Raw genomic sequence first — 8,990 nt, forward strand, 5'->3', positions numbered from 1 at the left:
GCCGAGGTATTTGTACAAATAGGTATAATCCATGGAATCACAGAAATTACCAAAATGGAAGAACTGACGATAATAAGTATACAATACCTCCCAAGGAAAATCCCGAATTGGATCCCAAATTGATGGGTTAGTGTGAGCTTATCCGGAGTTTTAGCCTCGATTAGCAAAGGACCCAAAAAACTTTCGAGTTATGAATCAGGAATAGAACTAATGGGGGATGCTTGGTTACAATTTCAAATCTGTTATTATATGTTTGCTCTCGTTTTTGTTGTTTTTGATGTTGAAACGGTTTTTCTTTATCCATGGGCAATGAGTTTTGATGTATTGGGGGGATCCTTATTTATAAAAGCTTTAATTTTCATGCTTATCCCAATTGTTGGTTCAATTTATGCATGGCATTCACTTTTTTATTATGTTCATTATTTATTTTGATTATTCTTCATTTTTGTTTTTCCCTTCGTGAAAAAATTCGTTATAATCGAAAATCTAAATCGAAAGGGTTTGAATGAAATCATTAAGAATAGGTATACTGTACATTTTGTTTTATTATGTTATTTCCCTGGGATTGTAGTTCAATTGGTCAGAGCACCGCCCTTAACCCGAAATGACTAAGGAGAGAAAAGGTTCCTTTTTTTTAGGGTACTCCTGGGAACAGATCCAGTGGGTACGGGGTGGGGCCTGTAGCTCAAAGGATTAGAGCATGTGGCTACGAACCACGGTGTCGGGGGTTCGAATACCTCCTCACCCACAACCGGCCAAAAAAGGAAGGACCTTTCCCTTTAGGGGCAAAAAAATCATGATCGGGATTGCGAACCCCAAGCAATCCTACTAGGCGTAGAGGAACCACACCAGTCCATCCCGAACTTGGTGGTTAAACTCTACTACGGTGATGATACTGTAAGGGAAGTCCTACGGAAAAATAGTTCGATGCCAAGATGATAAAAAGCTTAACACCTCTCATTCTTATTACTTTATTTTTTCAATATGATGTATTTGGCACATAAAATATAAAAGCTTTATAACGAAAAACTTTTATATTTTATTAGAAATTTGATATTTTGATATTTATTAAATATATAAATATATATTAGATATAAATATCTATTAGATATATAGATTTATAGGTTTTGACTATAAAAAAGAAATATTGAAAAATATTGAATAGAGATAAGAGAAAATAAGCACAAGCAGGTAGCAGGAGTCGAACCCGCATCGTTAGCTTGGGAGGAACAATCCAATCTACACAATCTACAATAGTCCAATATATAAATCCAATATAAATGAAATAAGTATAAAAAATCCAATATAAATCAACTCTAAAAATGGAATCTATATTTGTTAATACGTTTAATATAGATTTTTTAGATTTTTTAAATAGATTTATATAATTAATATATGTTTAATAGATATATTCTGTATTTTATATAATATATAAATAGAAAAAAGAAAAAATAGAAATAATGAAAAAAAAAATTTATATTTTTTATTTTTATTAATAATAAATAAAACAACGTTTTTGATTTCGTCCGAAAGGGCCCTTTATTTTCACTGCTTGGCCTGGTCAGTACCTAGCCAGGCTGGGACAGAAAGAAGCAATTTCATGCTTTTTAATAGTCCATGATCAACTTCCTTTCATAGTACCCTACCCCCAGGGGAAGTCGAATCCCCGCTGCCTCCTTGAAAGAGAGATTAAACTAATAAAAGGAATAATTTATATTCTTTAATGGTTTGATCCGATCAATAGTAATATTAAATAAATTGAAGTTGTTTTGCTCTTATAGTCAAATAAGAATTTTGTGTTGACTGAATTTGAAAATCTAAAAACGGTATTTTTTTTTTGTTTGAAAAAAGAGTAAAAGCAAGCACAAGATTTCACCTTTCTTTTTAGTATGTTTTATAATTTTCAAGGTGGGGATTCTTATTTTCCCCATTGATTTGATAATTCAATAATGATAAAGGATTGTCTTTTTTGTTTATATTATTTTTATACTAGATATTCATAGTCTAATATATTAAACATCCTTATGCACCCATTTCACATGTTAGGCGTAGCTGGTGTATTCAGCGGCTCCTATCCATTACAAAACTGGAATTTAATGAATCTATTTTTATGTTATTTTGTACTGTCCAATTCCCTTTGTTTGGGGGATTATTTTCTCACAACACGAAGGGTAATCTAGTTTATATATTATTTCCATATATTTAATGTACGTTAATATGTGTATATAATCATTATGTATTTAAAATTAATATTCTATTTAATATATAAATGTAATATATTATTATTTCTATATTATCATAGAAAATAATCATTACAAAAAACAAAAACTTTTATATTTTATAATTATTTTTTTATATTTTATTTTAAAATAATTTAATATTTTAATGTTTTAAAAAAAGTAAAATTAGTATCACAAATTTTTTTTCAACTGCAATCCTAAATCAAACTTCCAAAAAAAATAACATTAACATAGAGGGTTTTTACAAAATATCAAAAAAAAAGGAAAAAAAGAAGAAGCTTTTTTCAAGCCTTATTTTTGTGATGTAACATAGTAATTACCTCCTTTCAATTGGGGGAGAGATGGTTGAGTGGATGAAAGCCATCTTCTCCCCCAATTGAAAGGACGTAATTACTATGTTACATCACAAAAATAAGGCTTGAAAAAAGCCCTTCTTTTTTTTTTCTTTTTTTAAGTGTTTTTTATATTTTTTATATTTTTTATTATTTATCATTTTATTATATAATATATATATATATACAAGCACAAATCCCACTTTTTATAGGCCCAAAAATTCTTTCACAAAATAATCCATCTTTTCCAATTTATTGGTTTTGTAATGAAAAGTGTAGGGTTTTGTCACCTCTCCAATTATCTATCCATTAGGTAGGATTTTTTTGGCCCAAGCACTTATTTGTTGAGGAGAATCTGATCCGATTCGAAGTTGTTGATGCAAGGTCATTTGTCTGCTTGGTTAGTCAAACATGGGCTAGTTCATAGATCTTTGGGCTTTGATTACCAAGGAATAGAGACTTTACAAATAAAGCCTAAGGATTGGCATAGGGGAAAACAATTCTTAATTGTTGGTACCAAAAATAAAGCAGCGGATTCAGTAGCACGGGCTGCAATAAAGGCTCGGTGTCATTATGTTAATAAAAATGGCTTGGTGGTATGTTAACGAATTGGTATACTACAAAAATGAGACTTCATAAATTCAGGGACTTGAGAACGGAACAAAAGACGGGGAGACTCAATTGTCTTCCGAAAAGGGATGTGGTTGTGTTGAAGAGACAATTATCTCACTTGCAAACATATCTCGGTGGGATTAAATATATGACTGGATTGCCCGATATTGTAATAATTGTTGATCAGCAAGAAGAATCTACAGCTCTTCGTGAAATCACTTAAATCTTTTTGATGATTTGTTATGAGTTCATAGTACTTGATGAAGTGTGAAATTGGTAAATTTATCCTATCACTATCAAGTTACTTGAAGGTGCAGATTCAAAAAGAAATTTTTTATTTTATTCGTGGTATTCGTGGTATAAGAGGATTGGCTCAACTAACTCATTTTTTTGATAAATGAATAATTGATGGAGTTACGAATGTGAATATGAAAGACTCTATATATATGTATATTTTCTATTTTTTTTCTCTCTCCTCGATGTAAGGTAAAAAAAGGTAAAAGTGAAGCAGGGTCAGGAACAACGAATCTCTTTATGATAAGGAGATTCATTTTGCAAGTTCGCTATTACAGGTAGTTCCTACAAAGGATTGAACTAATGACGTATGCAATACTTGAATTCTCGATATGGATGCTACATTGTAAGACCTTTTGAATAACAGTGAAGAAGATCTTATGAAAATGAAACATTTTCTTAGAGAAGATATAAAACATATACTGGACATTATAGAAATAGAAAAGCATTTCGCAAAAATTTTATATGACAGGGCTTACTATAATTAGTCAATATATACTAAGAACACTTTCTCATATCCGTAGGAATCAGCAATACTATACAAATATTTATAGAAAAAAAAGATCTACTCTGGGTTGAAAAACTTCTTGTAATATTCTTTTTGACTATAAATGATATCTATAAATTAAATAATTGATTGAGTTAACTTAAGTTAAGTTAAGTTTTTTTTTTTTTTTTTATAATTTTGAATAAAGCATCTATAGGATAACTTCCGTCTTGAAAGTTATTTGGCGTTTTTACACGATACCCGCGATGCCTTTCGAGTTGTAATTCAATACACAAACTAATTGGTTCCGTTAGGTTCGCTATAGGCTGTGTATTATCAACGATTTCCACCGAAGGTGGTAAGATGATGTCTTGAGCAATTACATATCGGGGACCTTTAACACAAATAGACACATCATGAGTTCCATAAAGATTACTTCTCAATACAATTTTTTTCAAATTCATTAAAATTTCATGTACAGATTCTTGAATACCCACTATGGTAGAATATTCAAGTGGTATTTTATCAAATTTTGCACGTGTGATACATGTTCCTTTATTTCTCCAAGCAAAGCTCTTCGCATCGCAATGCCTATTGTATCGGCTTAGCCTTTCATAAGTGGAGCCAGAATAAAGCGTCCATAATGAAGATGCTTATTGTATACTCGTGATTCAACACATTTCCACTGCAGTGTCTGAGTAGATACTGTTACCTTCTCGTGAACCATAGTAATATTATGTTTATTTTCAACCCCAGTACAGTTCACACTCTTATATAGACTAATATATATATATTTTTAATATATTTAATATATATGAAAAAAATATTTAATATATATATATATATAAGATATATATATTTATATTATAAGTCTGTAAAGTATATAATAGACTAGAATATACTAAGTACGTATACAATATAATTAATGTAAATCAAAAGTGTAAATATGTAAATAAAATAAGTAAATAAATGAGCTTATTCATCTTTCTACATGCAATATATGTATGATAATTCACTTTTTTATTATGTTCATTATTTATTTTGATTATTCTTCAATTTTGTTTTTCCCTTCGTGAAAAAAATTGTTATAATATGATCCGACAAAAGAGATTCTTAGTAAAATCAGGGGTTCTTGAGGGATATAGAAAGATATAATAACGATCTTAAACTATTAATCAATCGAGTAATGTGATGAATGCATTGAATACTTACTATTTGGAGGGAGACATGGAATAAATAAATAAAAATAAAAAAGGAAGTCGTAGCAAAAAGATGTGGTATTGGGGCATTTGTCCTGAAACCATGATCTGATAGATATCTATCTAAGTATCTAAAATAGATACTTATAAATTATGAAATATATATATAATAAAATAGAAAGTGATCTTGTCTTGTGTGCTGGAATCAAAGAAAGGCATTTTATTTCTTATTGAAATATTGAATTAACCAATTAACTTAACTTACTATCGAACATTTATTTTTTATTTCAATAATTTTCATGAAACATTTCGACATCTTTTTATTTTATTATGAGAATCAATCCTACTACTTCTAGTCTTGGGGTTCCCGTGCTTCAAAAAAATAACCTGGGGCGTATTGCCCAAATCATTGGTCCGGTATAGTGTAATCCATTGCTCCTCTTTCCTGTAAAGCAGTCACCACCTGAGCCACAGAAGATGCTTTTTGACCAATAGATGGTTAGAAATCCTTTATTTTTGCAATCCAATCGCTCTTTTGATTTTTATTTTTTTTTTAAAAAAACCTCTTTATCAATATACTGCCTTCTTCTACACATTTATCTCCACCTCATAATTCGTTTCGTCCGAATAATAAATGTGAAAAGAAAATAAATATAAAGAAAAATTGGAATGCAAAGCGTCCCATAACATCTATATCAGCTTTTCGGTCTGAATGCATTCAAAATGGCCTGCTTTCTAAACGATCCTTGTAGAAAAAAGGGGATTATAACAATCTTTCTAGTTACTTCGTTCAATATATAATGACTAAAGCTAGCTTTGGTTGGTTAATCTGATCAGTTCATATATGGTCGGCCAGTCTGATGGTCCTAATGATGATCCTGCACGTATTTTGTGTGTAGGCTTTAAAAAAACCTCGCGAATTGACTTGGGTTACAGGTGTGGTTTTGGGTGTATTGACCGCATCTTTTGGTGTAACTGGTTATTCCTTACCTCGGGACCAAATTGGTTATTGGGCAGCAAAAATTGTAACAGGTGTGCCAGAAGCTATTCCTGTAATAGGATCACCCTTGGTAGAGTTATTAGTGGAAGTGCTAGTGTGGGACAATCCACTTTGACTCGGTTTTTACACACTTTTGTATTACCTCTTCTTATTGCCGTATTCATGTTAAGGCACTTCCTAATGATACGTAAGCAAGGGATTTCCGGACAGCGATTTGAATTTATTATAAAGTGTAAATTAAATATAGTTAGAAATCATTATATTTCTTATTATTATTATAGTGATTATTGATTGATTGAAATTGAAAGGAAATCTTTAATAATTTTATTTCGAGTTAGCAACTTCTATTTTATTTTATTTTTTCGTTCCTTTCTTCTACCCTTCGGATTGGAAAATAAAAAAAATGGAGTCAGTCAAAAACCCAAAGGAGGTTCATGGCCAAGGGTAAAGATGTACGAGTAACGGTTATTTTGGAATGTACCGCTTGTGTTTGAAACCATGTTAATAAAAAATCAATGGGCATTTCCAGATATATTACTCAAAAGAATCGACATAATACACCCAGTTGATTGGAATTGAGAAAATTCTGTACCTTTTGTTACAAACATACGATTCACAGTGAAATAAAGTGAAATTCAGACTCATGTAACAAGTCACGACCCTGAAAGAATCACTAATGAAATACTGCATCTAGAAGCCCATTTACTCCGACATTTAGACAAAAAAGGAATTGTGATGTTGGGGTCTTGGGTGGAGACAGGTGATATTTTAGTAGGTAAATTAACGCGCCAAATGGCGAAAGAATCATCGTATGCTCCAAAATATGGAAGAAACGGGTGTTTCCACGACTCTACCACCCGGTCAATTCTATTCCACTTAATCCCTGTTTCATGGCCACATATCTTTCCGGCTAAGGAATGGAAAACCTTTCTCTTGTTACATGAATCCAATTTTCATTTCATCCGGGAAAAGCCATCTTTTTCTCAACAATGTCTTTTTCATTTGATCCAATAGCGTTCCGTTATATAGGAACAGCTTTGATAAATTGGTAAGTGCTACAAGATCTCGTACATTGGAACCCATGGTTATGGACCCGAATCCATTAGTATGGAAAAATTTCTTTTCCAAGTGAAATCCCCTAGTATATGAAAGAGTGAAAAAGTGCTTTTGTTGTTATGGAATAAGAAGCCTTCGCATCTTAATGCATGTATTTAATTTATTTGGAGCTATTAGTGCGGGATCTACTTTTTGGAGAATATGAGTCGAAGCAATAACAAGAATATTTCTAGTGGAACATCTTTCACAATCCTTGGACAGATAGTTCACTAATAAACTGAAGGATAAGAAATTCGACTCATTCACATCCAGATCATGAATGTTTGGAATCCATATTATGTAAGGAGACATTACTTTTGCTAATTCGAATTGAAGGGTGATATAAAATCGATCTATTTCCGGCATCATATCCTCTTTTTCTTATTATATTGTTTTGTTGGGGACAGAAAGAACCTGTCATGCTCTATCAAAATTTTGACTTTCAATATTCAATCTATTCGCTGACAAATTGTAAAAATTGAATCGAAGCATGATAATTTCCTCAAAATTTCCTAAAATTACCTATAGGCATCATATACAGATAAGATACCTGATTTATTTGTTTAAAAAATTTATGCTATGGGGTTTACATATACCCTTAATTGCTGTTATAATTGAAATTGAGAAGCATGATCATGGTTTAAATGGATCTAGTTTGCTGGAAAATGTAAGTTATGACAATAAATCTAGTTTCCTAATTGTAAAATGTTTAATTACTCGAATGTATCACCAGAATCATTTGATTATTTTCGCTAATGATTCTAACCAAAATAAATATTTTGGGTACAACAAGAATTTGAATTCTCAAATTCTTATTATATAGAATGGGAAACCCACTAAGAAATCTCCCCAAGTAGTAAATAATATTACTTTAGACAGCAGCCATTGGTTTTTCCCCAAAAATTGATGTAGGCCTCTCTAAGATAAATAGTCTTTTCTATGCAATTCCAAATGCGAAGAAAGTTTTCGTATCCTATTATCGATCATGATTTTCCTACCCCCAAAGGGAAATGTCCTTCCTTTTTTGGCCAGTTGTGGGCAAGGAGGGATTCAAACCCCCGACACAATGGTTCGTAGCCACGTGCTCTAATCCTCTGAGCTACAGGCCCCACCTCATCTCCACTTGATCTATTCCTGGGAGTACCCTAAAAAAAAAGGAACCTTTCCTCTCCCCAGTCATTTCAGGTTAAGAAGATGTGAAAGCGCCTCTCTCTATATAAGAACAGTGCATTCCAAGGTGTGAAGTGGGAGAAAAGGGATTTCATAATTGGGGTTTTGAATAAGACGACCTTTTCATTTTTCATTTTTTTTATGAAATGGGAAGAATTGGATTCAATTGTCAACTGTTCCTATCGGAAATAGGATTGACTACAGATTCGAGCCATAGCACATGGTTTCATAAACCCGTACGATTTTCCCGATCAAAATAAAGCAAGCAGGTTTTCCATGAAGAAGATTTGGCTTAACATGTTCTATTCGATATGGGTAGGAGAAGAGCCCGACTCGGTATTCTTAAAAAAAATAGAGAAATCAGAACCAAGTCAAGATGATACGGATCAACTCCTCCTTCTTGCGCCAAAGTGGATAAGTGATTCTTCGTAGCCGTAGTCAATAGAATTTGTTTCTTCGTCTTTGCAAACAAAACACAATAGGAGTAATTAATTATGAGAGTCAAGAATTATGAATACATAGGGTGACTCCAACAATTTCTTTGCCTTCACTGCCTCTTAA

This window comes from Ziziphus jujuba, chromosome 9, assembly GCF_031755915.1.
Source record: "Ziziphus jujuba cultivar Dongzao chromosome 9, ASM3175591v1".
Classification (NCBI taxonomy): Eukaryota; Viridiplantae; Streptophyta; class Magnoliopsida; order Rosales; family Rhamnaceae; genus Ziziphus; species Ziziphus jujuba.